At 50.7% G+C, this 15,695-nt stretch overlaps 1 protein-coding gene across 1 annotated transcript in view; it reads left to right on the top strand.

Moving 5' to 3' along the window:
• Positions 1-15,695, top strand: part of SHB (SH2 domain containing adaptor protein B) — a 150,424-nt gene that overhangs the window by 133,491 nt on the left and 1,238 nt on the right. The window lies entirely within an intron of this gene.

Below are 15,695 nucleotides of genomic sequence, written 5' to 3' on the forward strand. Positions count from 1 at the left end.
CTAATTGTTGTTTTTTTTTTTTTTTTTTTTTTTTTTTTTAGTAGAGACGGGGTTTCACCATGTTGGTCAGGCTGGTCTCGAACTCCTGACATCAGGTGATCTGCCTGCCTTGGCCTCCTAAAGTCGCCCGGCCTATAATAGAGATTTTTTTTTTCTTTAATGAGGCAAAGCAGGAAGCTCATTGGCTATGGAGTTAGGAAACGCATTTCTGGTTCCAGCTCTGTCTTGAGCTTTTCTTTGTAACTTCTCTGTGCCTCAGTTATTTGGGGGTACTTTAATTGGCTCGGTAGAGAAAGAGCATAGAGTATCGTGGCTAAGAAGGTAGACCACCTGGAGCTGGAATCCCTCCCTGGTTCAGATCTCGATTCTGCATCTTACTAGCTGTGTGGCCTCCCATTTCTGCATCTGTACAATGGGGAGAGTAATAGTTCCTACATCTCAGGATTGTTGTGAGGCATAAATGCAGTCATGGTCCAGGACCACGATTTTGTACACTCTGAAGCCCTAGTCAGCTCTCTCTCACTCCCCACAGCAACTCACTTTACACTGAAGGAGACGGGCTCAGAGAGATGAGGGGCTCACCTGTGGCCACACCAGTGCTCTACATCCCAGCCCTCCATTCCTTCAACAACTCCCCACCACTTTCCAGTCTGCCAGAGAGCAAGCCGTGTGCCTGTCATTTCCTCCTGGCACTAAAGGCGTATGCCCCACCAAGGCCGAACACAACCTCGCAGGGAGAAACGCATTTGTACGGTGCCGGGCAGGCTTTTCTTAGCTCCTGGTATAGCTTGAACAGGCGTCTGCAGAGTGTACTCAGAGGCAGGAAGAATGATGCCAGTAACAGTGATTAGAAACTCGAGGCAGTGTAGGATTCTGACACATCGATGGTAAGATGACTGAGGCAGCAAACGCAGGAGATGGTGTGACCCAGACACCCACATTTCAGACTCACAGTCTCCAAATATTCGCATAACTCCATGTTGAGTTCAGATTTTCAGGCTAGGAAAATACATTTTCCTGTTCTGAATTGCTCCAACCCTAACCAAAATGTCATCTCTGAAGAAGCTAGGGTTGCCTGTTTTACTTCTGTGGGATCTGTGTTTTCAGGAAGCAATCAGTTCCTATAGTAAGTAACTTTGTGGAACTCAATTACTTGCAGACGTGCAGGGGGAAAAAGAAACAGCAATAATTAATGTGGTCAAACCCAAGCCAAATAATAAAATGAAAGCTTTGTTGTCTGTCAAGGCAGAAATCAATTTCATTAGGGAGCAAAGAGCCAGAGATTTAATTTTGAGAAAATTCTCCACCCTGTGGAAAGAGGTTGTCAAGAAGCTGCCAGAATGAATGTCCAACACGAGAGGATTTGCCCCCCAGAACCGTGACCACAAAGAGCTGACAGTGACCTTTCAACGTTCCATTTCCAAACCTTCCAAGTGTGGCCAAAGCCAGTGGCTTTTGCTTCTTTAAATTCTTGGACCCAACTGTACACAGTGGCTCACGCCTGTAATCCTAGCACTTTGGGAGGCCAAGGCAGGAGGATCGCTTGAGCCTAGGAGTTCAATACCAGCCTGGGCAACATAGTGAGACGCGGTCTTTACAGAAAAAAAAAAAAAATTAATTAGCTGGGCATGGTGGCTCACACCTGTAATCCTAAACTACTCAGGAGGCTGAGGCAGGAGGATCACTTAAGCCCAGGAGTTAGAAGTTACAGTGAGCTATGAATGTGCCACTGCACTCCAGCCTGGACAACAAAGCAAGACCCCCATCCTTTCCTACCACAGAAAACCTCTCGGCCCCATGCCCCTTTTGGGGTGGTCAAGAGGTGAGTGTTACTATACCTGATGACACTTGCATGTCAATAAGACCCTGTCTCTCGGGACTTGGGAGGGGCTGGTGGGGGGGGACTCAGGAGGTCCGCAGACCCCAAAAAGGAGTTCAACCGAAGCTCAGGAGTATCTGTGTTAATGACGGAGTTGTGTCCAGCCAGAAGGGCTGATGGCCAAGCTGGACAGACCGCACGGGACCCTGTTTAGTTGCTGGCTCCCACCGTGTGAGAGATGGTGACTGCCTGGGGAACGGGCAGCAGAAGCGACCAGGATGGGAAAGGACAGGAAATTCTGCCCCAGGGGCACAGCTGGAAAAGAGCAGCCCAGGTCTTCCTGTCTCTGAGGGACCTTCGCAGGGCAGAAGCAGGAGCCAGAGCTCGGAGCTGGGCTAACCTCAGCAAGCTGTAGTTAGCCACATTTCAGCTCAGGACATGGAAGAACTTAACCATGGGCAAAGCTGTCTGTTTGGAAGGGGTTGTCTTGGTGGGGAATGAGCCCTCTGGTGATGGTGGTAAGTAGCAAAGCTGGACAGTAAACATTGCAGATATTACAGAGGAGTTTCCATCATTAGATGGAACTAGAATGATGGTTCTCAAACTTGAACATGCATCAGAATCTCTTAGAGGGCGAGTTTAAATCAGATTTTGGTTGCAAAGAGACCCGGGGGGGGGCCACAGGCTTAACAAGTAAGTCTCTGGGTACTGGTGGACATTCTAGGACACACTTGAATTAACTCTATTTTTTAAAAACCTCCACTCCTCTTCCAGCCCTGGGGCTCCAGGGTGTCTGTAATGAGGGCGAGTCCTTTTGTTTAATATCCTTCCTTCCCATGTGGTATGAGCATCTCCTATGTGCCAAGCTTCAAAGGTTGTCTCTTCATCATGTAGATGGGGAAAAACAAGGCCTGAGAAGGCAGAAGCCAGGACCCCAACACCCAGTTCTGAGCTCTTTACTTAGCTTTCAGTGGACTTCGGGGAACATTGTAAACTATTCTCTATTTCACAGATGAAGAAACTGAGGCCTAGATTCCCAAGAACTATTGGGAGTTTTTCCACCAGGAACCACGGTCATTCATATAATTTGCAAAAGGTCCTTGGCAGGGTTTCTGGGTGGTTCCCAGTCAACCCGATGCCTTTGAAATTCCAGGGAGGAAAGACCACCCTCAGGTCAGACGCAGTGGCCTTTGAGCAGGCAGATCTGTCTTACTTTGCAGTTTTAAAAGGCCCCTCTGGGTTTTTTTTCTTCTTTTCAAATAAAGTTTATTGTGTATAATGAAGATATATACCATGATGTTATAGAATACATATAGATAGTAAGAAGGTTACTATAAGCTAGATGCAGTACCTCATGCCTATAATCTCAGCGCTTTGGGAGGCCAAGGCAGGAGAATTGCTTGAGCCTGGGAGTTCAAGACTAGCCTGGGCAACATAGTGAGACCTCGTTCCTATAAAAAGTTTTAAAAATTAGCCAGACATGGTGGCACACCCCTGTTGTCCTAGCTCCTTGGGTGGCTGAGGCAGGAGGATTCCATGAGCCCAGGCATTTGGAGTTACAAAGTGAGCTATGATTTCACCACTGCTCTCCAGCCTGGGCGACAGAGCAAAACAAAAAAGGTTCCTATAGTGAAACAAATTAACATATCCCTCACCTTATATAGTTACTTTTTTCTTTTTTTTTTTTTTTGCGGGGGGGGGGGGGTGGGCGGGCTAGAGCAGCTAACATCTACTCATTTAGCATGAATCCCATATGAAGTACAATTTGTTTATTACCTGTGGTCCTCGTGTTGTGCATCAGCTCTCTAGACTTGTTCATCCTGCATGTCTGCTCTTTTGTACCCTCTGACCTACACCTCCCCACCCTGCCCCAAGGACCCACTGCTTTTTTCTCTATCTCTACATATTTGAATTTGTTTTAGATTCCACATGTAAATGAGATGGATCATACAGTATTTTTCTTTTTTTTTTTTTTTTTTGAGATGGAGTTTCACTCTTATTACCTAGGCTGGAGTGCAGTGGCGTGATCTTGGCTCACTGCCACCTCTGCCTCCTGGGTTCAAGTGATTCTCCAGCCTCAGCCTCCCGAGTATCTGGGATTACAGGCACCCGCCACCATGCCTGGATAATTTTTGTATTTTTAGTAGAGACAGGGTTTCACCGTGTTAGCCAGGCTAGTCTCGAACTCCTGACCTCAGGTGATTCACCCATCTTGGCCTCCCAAAGTGCTGGGATTACAGACGTGAGCCACCACACCCGGCCATATACAATATTTTTCTTTCTGTATCTGGCTTATTTCACTGCCCCTAATGTCCTCCAGACCTATTCCTGTGTGGTGAATGACAAGATCTTTTTTAGGGCGGAATAGTATTCTATCATACATACACCACAGTTTCTTTATCCATTCACCCTTGACAGACCTTCAGTTGTTTTCATATGCTGACTGTTGTGAATGGCGCTGCGGTGAACATGGAGTGCAGATGTCTTTACAAGATGGTGATTTTATTTCCTTTGGGTATATGCCCAGAAAAGGGATCGCTAGGTCATACTGTAGTTCTACTTCTAATTTCCTTACAAACCTCCTTACTGTTTTCCATAATGGCTGTACCAGTCTACATTCCCACCAACAGTATATGAGTTTCCTTTTTTCCGCATCCTCGCCAACATTTGTTATCTTTTGACTTTTTGATAATAGCCATTCTACTGGGTATGAAGTGATACCTCATAGTGGTTTTGACTTGCATGTCCTTGATGATTGCTGATGTTGAACACCTTTTCATATACCTGTCAGCCATTTTTTTATGTCTTCTTTGGAGAAATGTCTATTCGGGTCTTTTGCCCATTTTATAATCAGGTTATTTGTTTTTTCACTATGGAGTTATGTGAGTCCTTTATAAATTTTGGATGTTAACCCTTTATCAGATATATGGTTTGCAAATATTTTTTCCCAGTCTGTAGGCTGCCATTTCATCTTATTGTTTCCTTTACTGTACAGGAGCTTGGATGTAGTCCCATTTATTTATTTTGAGCTTTTGATATGATATCCAAAAAAATCATTGCCAAGGCCAGTGTCCAGGAGATTTTCCCCTAGGCTGTAAGAGTTTTATAGTTTCTGTTTTTATATTTAGGTCTTTTATCCATTTTGAGTTGATTTTTGTGTATAATAGAAGATATGGATCCAGTTTCATTCTTTTGCATGTGGAAATCTAGTTTATTAGCACCATTTATTGAAGGGATTATCTTTTCTCCATTGTGTCTTCTTGGTACCCTCATCAAAAATTAGTTGACCCATATGTGTTTGGATTTGTTTCTGGGGTCTCTATTCTGTTCCACTGGTCTATGTGTCTGTTTTTATGCCAGTATCATACTGTTTTGATTACTATAGCTTTGTAATATAATTTCAAATCAGGAAGTGTGATGCCTCCAACTTTTTTTTTCTTCTTCAGCATTTTTTGGTTACTCAGGGTCTTTTATGGTTCCACGTGAATTTTAGGATTGTTTCTTCTTTTGCTGTGAAGAATGACATTGGGGTTTTGATAAGGATTGTTGAGTTTCTCATCTTTACTTTTTTTCTTAAATAAAACTAAGTTGGATAAGGTGCTTTGTGGATAGTGAGTCCGCTTCATTGCTGTGCTGGTGAACACCCTTGGTCAGTTGGTGAGGAGGCCCCCACCAGGGTGGGCCAGGAAGACTGGTGAGGGTGAGCACCGTGCTTTAGCAAGAGCCATGGGGTGACTCAGGATGAGAAATAAGGAGCAGGGGGCATTGCTGCTTCCTTCCCCTCTCCCCTCCCTGCATGTCCCCTCCCCCTGCCACATCCACCACCCCAGCTTCTCACACCCCATTACTGCAGACTCAGTCTGCTGGTCTTGCCAGAGAATCCTCCACAGTAGAGGCCTGGGGCAGGGGCTGTATTGCAGAAAGAGAGCAAACCTCTGCCCTTCTCTGAGCCTCAGTGTCATCTGTAAAATGATGGCAGGGAACCAAATGATCTCAGAGTATCTGGTTGGTGTCTTGTCTCCCTCAGAAATGTTGCATATAGAGCAGTGCACACAGTAGACACTTAATAAATGCCGTTGACCATCTGTGACCAGTTTCCTGTTTAGTTCCTTTTCTGCTTTGTTTTTTTGAGACAGGGTCTCACTCTGTCGCCCAGGCTGGACTGCATTGGTGTGAACACAACTCACTACAGCCTTAGGCTGCCAGGCTCAAGCAATCCTCCCACCTCAGCCTCCCAAGTAGCCAGGACTACAAGCGTGTGCCACCATGCCCAGCTAATTTTTAAATTTTAAAATTTAAAAATTAAATTTTAAATTTAACTTTAAAAATTAAATTTAAAAATCAGAGATGAGGTCTCACGATGTTGCCCAGGCTGGTCTCAGAAACTCCTGGGCTCAAGAAATTCTCCCGCCTTGGCCTCCCAAAGTGCTGGGAGTGTGTGAGCCACCACGCCCAGCTTCCTTTTCTGTTTTCATGTGGATCCTGTGTGCAACAATGTGCCTTAGAGACTGTGGTGAAAGAACACTTGATGTTTCAGGAAATCGATCTCAGGGCAGTAAACGCCTTGCCCCATGTCACCCAGCCACAGAGCTGGGCCAGAACCCAGGTATCCAACCCCAGCCAGGCAGGCTGCCCAACTGGAGGAGATGCTCCTGCAGCCACATCCATGGCTTCTGGGCTGCCAATGCAGCCATGAATGACAGAGCAGATGGACGGGGAGCCTAGCTCAGTGCTCAGCCCAGACAGCACAGAGCCAGCCAGGTGCACCAGACACACCAGACAGGTGGCCACTGGTGCAGTGGCTCCTGCCCAGCAGGTGAGAACAAGACCCATGCCAGGACCCTAAGTCCTGCATTGGCGTCAGTATTTTCTGAAAGGCACTGTTCTTCATTTAAAAATTTAAAAATGCATTAGGCTGGAATCTAGTGCCAGCCCGTTTCACGTCATACTTATCTGAGGGACCTGCCAAAGAGTGCAGATTTGTACCCAGGTGACCAGGCTCCAGCGACATCCTGCACACTCGGTGGCACCTCCGCACCTGCTGAGCCTTGCTTCCCTGCTGTCCAGACCTCAGACTACCCTTGTGGGTGAACAGTGGAAGCTCTGCTTCCCAGATGAGGGACCTGAAGCTCAGACCAGGCACAGTTGAGGGTAGGGACTCAGATACAGGTCTGGGTGGCCCTGAGCTTGGGCTGCGTCCAGCACCATCCTCAAGCACCCCAAGGCCCACCCCCTTCTCCAGCCCTGCCTGGGTCAACCCCAGGGTGCTGGCCCCCCTTGGCCTATAAAAGCCACTGTGTGCTCCAAGTCCTCCCCGCAGCAGCTGGGGCTTCCCCCGAGGCTGCCTTGGCCCAGCCTCTGCATGGTCCTGCTCTGGAGTCTCCTCAGATGTGGTACATCCCCCACCATGTGCTGCTCAGGTGGGACTGGGGGGTCCTGTCCTTGGAAACAGCCTGGAGCCCTCTGGAACCAAGCCATTTGGCAGATTCCGCTCTGTGTCTTAAACCTTTACATAAGGGGCCGGGCGAGCCAGGATTCATCAGACGTTCACACTTCATGTGGAGGTTCTCATCTGCCCCTCACCACAGCCGCGAGGGTGGACTCTGGTTATTCCCATGTTGTGGATGAAGAATTTGAGGCACTGGCCGTCTAGTGAGTGGTGTGGCTTTAGCCTAGGCACTGTTGGAAGCTGGGCTACATTATTCTTTGTTGTGGGGGCTGTCCTGTGCATTGTAGGATATTTAGCAGCATCCCTGGCCTCCTCTTACAAGATGCTAGTAGCACCCATGTGTCAGGACATTGCTGAATATTCCCCAGGGAAGAGGGAGTGCAAAATTGCCCCAGGTAGGAGCCACTGCTTTAAGGAGCCTAAGGGCTCCGACAGCCTTGTCCTCAGTAGGAATAGATCACCCTTGGCCTGGATTCTGTCCATCCTGTTGGCACAGGCATGAGAAGGCTGCTTTTGTCATTTTGCTGTCCCCAAGCCCAGGATCCAGTGTGGCCAGTGTACCCACCTGTCTCCCTCCATGAGGGGAGCCATTCTGCCCTGCCGTGTTCCTCCTGCTGGGGTGCTCCCACCCACCCTGGCATGTCCGTCACTGGCTTGAGAACTCAGCACTGAAGGGATCCCCTCTAGCCTTTCCAGAGGGAGACGCTGAGGCCCAGGGAGAGGGGACTTACCCAGCCACTGATATCAGTGGGATCAGACTTTGAACTTCCTCCCTTTGGGGGGCACCCAGGCCTGAAGAGTGGAGAAAAATAATTCCGACACACATAGGCCTTCATGTTCCTAGAAAAGTCCTCAATTAGAGGTAGAAAAAAAAAAAGAAAGGAAAAGAAAGAAGCCCTAGACCCTGTTTTCCCTTCCTGAAGCTTTGGCAGCATTTCACCATCCCCCTCTGCTTCTGCGTCCAGCCCTCCTTGCAGTTTCCATGTGCACTTGGCTGAGGCTGGTGGGAACCCTGAGGGGAGGACTACAAAAGGCATCCAGCGGGATCCACCCACCGAGTGTCATTGCCTTCCCACTTACACACCCCTGGTAATGGGAGGCTCACTCCCTCAGCCTGAGCGCTCATCATTTAAAAACCTCTTGTCTGATAATGTGTTGGTTTTATCCTGAGAAAATTGCCCAAAATGGGTTCATTTTGACATACCTACTGCTTTGTGTGCTAAAGCTAGTCTTATGCCTCTACATGTTCGCCAGGAGAGGCATCTGCCAGCTCTCCTGCCTAGAGATGGCTTTTTGTCATGATTTACTGAAGGCCTTCACCCTGGGCCACCAACTTAGAGCTTGAGAAATGCCCGGGCGTCTCGGGTAGGCTAATTGCTGCTGATGTGTTTATTGAAAGTCTAATTATTTGGTTGTAAATCACATCATTTCGCTCAGCAGCGTTTACATCGAGACGTTTGTTCACAATAACTTGGTGTGTGTGTCTTTGGCTTGTCACTGTGAAGGCTGCTTTGGAAGCTGTGGGCGGGATACAGGTGTTGGCCGCGTGGCCTCCTAAAGCTCCTTTATCCCAGCTCCCTTGACTCTTAGAACATCTCAGCTAGAAGGAGCCTCCATGCCCTCTGCTCCATGCCTCAGACAGTTGGAGAACCCAGTCACACAGTGAGATGCACTTACATCCTGGTCCCCTGGCTCGGGAAGCCCTGATAGCCTTGCACAGTGACTGGGCAAGTTGCTTCTCCCTCAGGCCCTTAGTCTTCTCATCTGTGCAGTGGGTATCTTGCATATAATGCCACCCCTCCCAGCTTCCTTGGGAGGCCACAAGTTAGTCCAGTCATGGACCAAGGGAGCATTTAAGGTCTTCTCAGCCATGCCAGAGGTAGGCCAGGCCCTGCGTGAGTGGGATCTGCCTGGGCTCTGGGTGAGTAATTGGACCACAGAGGTGGACTGTTGAAATATTTGCTGCGGTGAAGCCATATCTCTCACAGTGTTGGGGCAGTGTCTGTAGGGGAGTAGCCCAGGTCCACGCTACAGCTCTCCATGCATTTGGGATTCTTGGCTTTCCGCTAAGATAGCAGTGCTGTCTCTTTGCTGAATGCTGTACTGAAACAGTGGCCTAATTCTCTTCAGTGAGATCTCCACCCACTCTTTGTCTACCACACATTCAAGGAGAATGGAGTCGTGTCTGCCTGGCAGGTGGGCACCAACCCTGGCTCTGTGAAGATTCAATGGACTTGTGTTTAGTCTCACTTCCCACCTCAGTGGCTGCATAGTCCCAAGCCAGTCACTTGAGCCCTCTGACTCTGTTTCCCTACCTGGAATCTGTAGGCCCATCTCTTGGTGTTGCTGTGAGGAGGTACATAGAGCTCTCAGCAGCATGGCCACAGTCGGTAAGATGGGTAATGCTGTGCTTCTCGAATCTTCTAGCACTAGTGTTGCTGAAGTGGCTGCATCCTGCTCGCAGGTGTGAGGAGAGTTTCTTTAGAGGCATAGACCTAGCAAAATGTCCCACTTCGCTGGAGGTCAAAGAGGCGGCAGGAGGAGAGCAGAGGTTGTGAGTCATAAAGGCACTACTTTCAAGAGGCAGAATTGCCATCCTCAGGGTGGGGTTATGGCAGGAACTACCCATTTTGCAGGCTTGAAGGTGACCACGGAGGTAGCTTGCCAGGTCACCCTCCAGGCTGGGTCTCTCACCCACATCACAGCAGGTTAGCATTAGAGCTGGGCCTGACTCCCTTCGATTCCACACAAACTTCCCTGTTTGCTTCCACCCTGTTGGAAGCAAGTACATGTCTTTGGGGGTGGAAGGGCCCTGCCCCATGCCAAGCATAGAGGCGGTGCTCCCAGGGCTCAGAGTGTGAGCACTCGCTGCCCTGCTCACTAAGGCCAAGGGACCTGCGACACCTCCCTCCCCTGAGAATTATCTGGCAACTGATGGTTGAGTGCACTTTAAATGCACAAGCTCATTCTGTCACACCTTCCACTGACCTGGCCCAGGAATCTTCGCACAATGTAAGATTTAAATGTTTAAAATGGCCCAACAGCATTGTGCCACATTCTTTGGGGTAATTGAAAATAAAATCATAAGAAAGAGTGGGGGTAAAAAATACCAATAAAATAGCCCAAGAAGAAGAAAAGACGCAGCCACTTAGAGCCCGAGTAGGGAGGGGCAGGGCCAGCGCTCACCTTACCCCTTCAAGAAGACCATGATTTTGCAAGGGAACTTGTCTCACATTCATGTTTTATTTAGGCCTGGGCAGGGGGCACTGGGCGGCTGAGTGGCCTCAGGAATAAGTCCTTTCCAAATCCTAAGGGAAGAGGGCTCTGGCGCATTCTTCCCTGCGGGAGACTTTCTGATGTGAAAAGCTTGTGCCTGTGTACTCACCTTGCAGGGATGACCCTCCAGAAGCTCCCCAGTCCTTCCCACTCTGCCAGTTCTCACTGGCTCATCCTGGGACTGTTGCTGACTGGAGAAAGCATCCACTGTGTCCAGCCTCAGAGTGGGCAGCTTCTCCCTTTGCTGGGCCGCAGTCGGGGACAAGGTCGGCCAGCCAGCAGCCTGCCCTGGGGAGCTTATGTCTGGAGGGGAGGACACATGGGGCCTCATTGCCCCGGCTCTGGGCAGACCCTGGTGGGTGGGTGGGTGGGTGGGTGGATGGATGGATGGATGGATGGACGGATAGATGGGTGGATGGGTGATGGGCACAGTGCCCCAGCTGTGTGCCAGGCACGTATGTGTGCCCAGAGGCCAGAGGGGGCTAAGGCTCAGCCTGCTGAGAAACATCACAATGGGCTGACAGGATTCTCAACCTCCAGTTCTCACGAAGCTGCAGGGAAGGGAAGCCAGATCATGGGGCAGGAAGAGGCCAACGGGTAGCTGAGCAGAGGAAGATGAGGCTGTGGTGGGAGCTTCAGGGCCCTGAATGCCAGGCTTTGGAGTTCAACAAACACAGGTTCAAATCCTAGCCCTACCATGTCCCATGAGACACAACCTTCCTGAGCCTCAGTTTCTCCATCTATAAACAGTGATCATTCTAACAACTTACAGTTGTTTGCTCTACAGTTTAAATGAGATAATATGTGGCAACAGCTCAGCTCAGAGGCCAGTACCCAGTAGGGGCTCTTGAAGTACTGGGTGTCGTTACATCTGTTTTGGCCATGGGGAGCCTTAGATGGTTTTGACCTGAGGGCTAATGTTCTGGGGACATCTGGGTCAGGACAGCAGCTCCCCATGTACCTTTCAAGCTAAGGTAAACCAGAAATCCTCTGTGTGTCTGGAGTCCTATAACTGGGTCCCACACGTTAGTCCCAAAGGCCAATTTCCATCCTTCTCCTGCATAAATATTATATGCAAGTATTTTTAAGTCATTTCATCATGAAAAGAAGCGATTTAACATAACTATTACCCAGGATTCTTCATGAAATATGCATCAAGCAATTAGGTCTAAAAGCGAGAGGTGAGGCCTCGCACCCTGCTCGGCGGCCGGCAGCTGCAGGCTGAGTAATGTTTTATTAAAGCCTGTGATTGCGCTGCGAGGTGGGGCCTGTTATTAGCCCTGCGTGCCCGGCACGTTTGATAATCCTGATGATGAGGAGGTGCTTTTTGTGATGATAATGAGCGATCTGAACGCCTGTGACAGCTCCAGCACCCCGGCCTCTGCCAGCCTTACAAGACTCATTAGACAGGTCATCCACCAGTGACTCCTCTCATTGTGACTTTGCCCTTGCAAGATGTCCTGTCAAAGGAGACGGGGCTGATGCAGGAGCTTGGCAGGCACAGCAGCCTGTTGAAGCTCCCCGGGGGCAATGCCCTCCCTGAACGACGATGGTGCTGATGATGGTGCCGAGGTGCGGAAGCCCACGCTGCCTTGAAGAAGGGTGGGAGGAGGTGTGGCCCGGAGCCCGGCTCACCTGGCTCGGGATGCAGGGCCAGGGCTCTGGGTTCACCTGCAGCCTGCCTTGCTGCGCACCTTGGGCCAGGGTAGTGTACTCTCTGGCCTCAGTTTCCTCCACAGTACCCCAGGGGAGTGAGAGGTGACCCCCAGGCTGCTTGCAGCTCAGAATACATGCTGCCCGGAGCAGCCATACTCCTTGCCTGATGAACCCCTCTGTTCTCCACAGAAATGCTCATGCTTCCTTTGCTCATGTTCGCGTCTCCTTTTGTGTGAAGGTGGGAGTCACTGAAGCCACTCCTGGCAGCTGCTTTTAAATCTTCAACTGTTAGGTGGCATCTCCCTCACGGGGACCTTAACCAATGAGAATGTATTGTCACAGCACATCTCCTGGTGTGTGTGGACAAGGCGTCACCTGACCCTTGCATTGGTCGAGGATTGGCAGATAGTCTCGGGACCTTGGACCCCTGGGGGGCGGTCACCACCCTGCCTCCCAGGCTGGGGGGCTCCACCAATCAGAACATGCCATTTCCAATCCTCGGCACAGCCCCTTGTGTGGATGCCACACGTTGTCTTTTACTCCCAGCCCCTCTGCTGTCTCTGACCTGCCGTCAGCCCTGCACCGTGGGCGCTGTGGAGGTGGAAAATCAGCGTGGAAGGGATGTTTGCTCAGGGTCTGACGCCTCTCACCCACCCCCCTGCCTGGCTTCACATGGAGCACTGAGGGTTATATGAGGCCCTCTCTTAGGTCTGGGGAGTGGTGAGGTCAGGAGCACTGACTCTGGGCATCTGCTGCTGATGATCACTGTGTGACCTTGGGCCAGACACCTCCCCTTTCTGCACCTCGGTGCTTCAGGACATAGAGCCTGGCCTATGGGAAGGATTGTTCCTGAAGGCAATCCTGGCCAATTCCCCAGTGAAAGCAGGACTTTCACCGCTGGGGTTAGGGCAGCGGTGGAGGGAAGGTGTGAGGCTGCTTGCAGACCCCTCCGTGCCGGAAGCCCTCAGTGGGTAGGCTGCAGATTATGTTTTACACATGTGGAATCCAGGACCTAGGGCTGGAAGCACCCCCCAGGGTCATCTAGTCAGCCTCCCTGTGGATGCAGTGGGAGAAGGGACAGAGCCCAGCAAGGCACAAGGACAGCCTGAGGGCCAGGGAATCCACAGGGTGCAGTGCTTGAACCCGGGAGGGTCAGCATGTGAACGTGCCTTTCTCCCTCTGCCTGAGAATGGTCAGGCCACAGACTAGGGGTTCATGGAGCCCAAGTGCTGGTCCCAGCTCTGCCTTGGTCTCTGAGCTTTGTGACCAGCCTGCGCCATCGGCACAGCCTGGCTCAGGGTGGTAAACTCGTGGGTGCTTACACAGGCGAGACAGGAGTGTGTTGGGGGGGATAAACAGCAGGCTCAGACAGGCAGGAGGGACTTCCAGGGGACATCTAGACTCTTCTCAGCCTGGCAGCTGCCCCACCTCGCTATCTGTCGGCAGCCAAGGTACAGAGGACATTGCATGGCTTTTAATACTTGGTGGCCATTCTAAGCCCCTAACCTGGGAACAGAGCTTAGTTTCTGCTTCGGTCTCTGTCAGAGCCATTGCTGCCATCACTGTCCACTTCCCTTGCCAGATGCCGTAGAGCAAATTCATGTGAAATGTCGCCTTCACCCATGTGAGTTACTCTCCTAACCTTGAAAATGAAACTGGCTCGCTCCCCTGCAGCTTCATACCTGCACACTGGCAGACTCAGTTCCCGCCAGTGGCTGTGACCCTCTGCCTGACACCTCCTCCACTCTGTTCTCCAGGTATAGATCTGTGAGAATCACAAAGCCTGGTGGTCCAGCACCCCAAAAACGTAAGGCCACTCAGTGCATGCACGCAGAGGGGAATGATGTGCCCAGGGTCACACCCTCCTCCCTGCTGAGTGTCCCTGGCACCTGCAGCCCCTCCTTACCAGCCCTGCCCTCTTGTCCACCCACACCCCTTCTCCAGGCAAAGCTGGGCATGTGGCTCTGAGAGCTTAGGTTGTTAACTCTTCTGCTGTTTTCTCAGCCACACAGTTTCAGCGCGTTACTTAAGCAATCACAGCCCTTTCCAAACTGGCACAGATCTGTGGTCTCTTCGGCGTGGCGGGTAGATGAGTCTTCACTGGAATGGAGTTTTACATTCTTCTGGTAATACACATGCCGTTTCTTTTCTGCAGCCTAAGCGAGTGCGCCGCCTGCTTCTCATACGTGTCTAGGCAATTCTCTGATGAAATGACCCTTCACTGAGGAGCAGAACTTGCCACAGGCTCTGTAATTAGAACATTGCCAGCCTTAAAAAAATCTTGATTTAAATTTCAGTTCTTTACAGGAATTATTCTCTCTCGAAATGTAATTGGCTCTCCCAACGATTTCCTTTAAGCTGAGTGTGACATCTCTAAATACATTATTATGAGCAGACATATTGCTTAGTGCTCGCACTTCATTAAGCATTTGTTCTGCCCATTTGAAAATGGTCCTGGAGCCCAAATTAAGGTGTTAATAGAGCGGGCACTTGTAAGCGTGGGAAGCCCAGTCCTGACTGGAAGAGATGTGTTCAAGCCCTGAGAGCCCCTGTGGGAGCGACAGCGGCGAGGGGCGGAGCTGGAGCGGAAAGGATGCAAACCTTCAAGTCTGCTTGGAGCTCAGGTTGGGGGAGTCTCCTGGAGGCCGTGGAGATGGGGGCAGGTGATTTGTCAGAAGCTCCAGCTTTCTACCTAAGGGACAGACACCCGATAAACTGGACTGTGCTTTGGAAAATCTAAAGCATCCACAGGTGTGGTGGCAGAATCATAGTAGAATCATAAAAGGTGTGGAACTGAGTGGGCAGGCAGAGGGCAGGCTGGTGGAGGGGTGAGGGATCCAGTGTGACTGCAGCCCCGGTGAGAGCTGGGAAAGGTCTGCTGGGGCCAGGAAAATGCTGGTGGGAGGACCGAGGCCTTGGCCCTCGTGAGCTGATGCAGGCGGGCTGCAAGGGATGTGGGCACACAGGCTCTGCTCTGATCTCTGAGGAACCCACCCACTGCTTTTCCTTGAGCAGACTTCAGGTGGCTCCTCCCAGGCAGGTCTGAAGCCAAGCATGGTGGACATAGACTGGGCCCTGCTTCGTGGCATGCTCAGAGGAGCCAAGATGGTGGCTAAGTACCTACAGTTCAGGAAGGCATGCGTGTCCTCAGTGCCACCAGATGAAGGAAGGAGCTCTGCCTGTGGGAGCCTGGAAAACCACCCAGCAGAGGCAACACAGGCTGGACCTTGCAGGAGACAGGGTTTATGAAGAAGGGCAGGTAGTACAGACTTTCTGCTCACCTTCCAGTGGCTAAGCCAAGTCACATGGCTAACTGCCTGCAAGGGAGGCTGGGAAATGTAGTCCCTGGCTGGGTGGCCCCTTCCCAGTGACAGTTTCCTGCTACTGAAAGGGAAGGACAGATCACTTGCCATCCCTGCCACACAGTTTCCTCCTCTGGAAACTGGGGGTGATGACCCCTGCCCTACCCACTTGTCATGACACTGGGGGACATGA

This window comes from Pongo pygmaeus, chromosome 13 (assembly GCF_028885625.2).
Source record: "Pongo pygmaeus isolate AG05252 chromosome 13, NHGRI_mPonPyg2-v2.0_pri, whole genome shotgun sequence".
In the NCBI taxonomy this organism is placed as follows: Eukaryota; Metazoa; Chordata; class Mammalia; order Primates; family Hominidae; genus Pongo; species Pongo pygmaeus.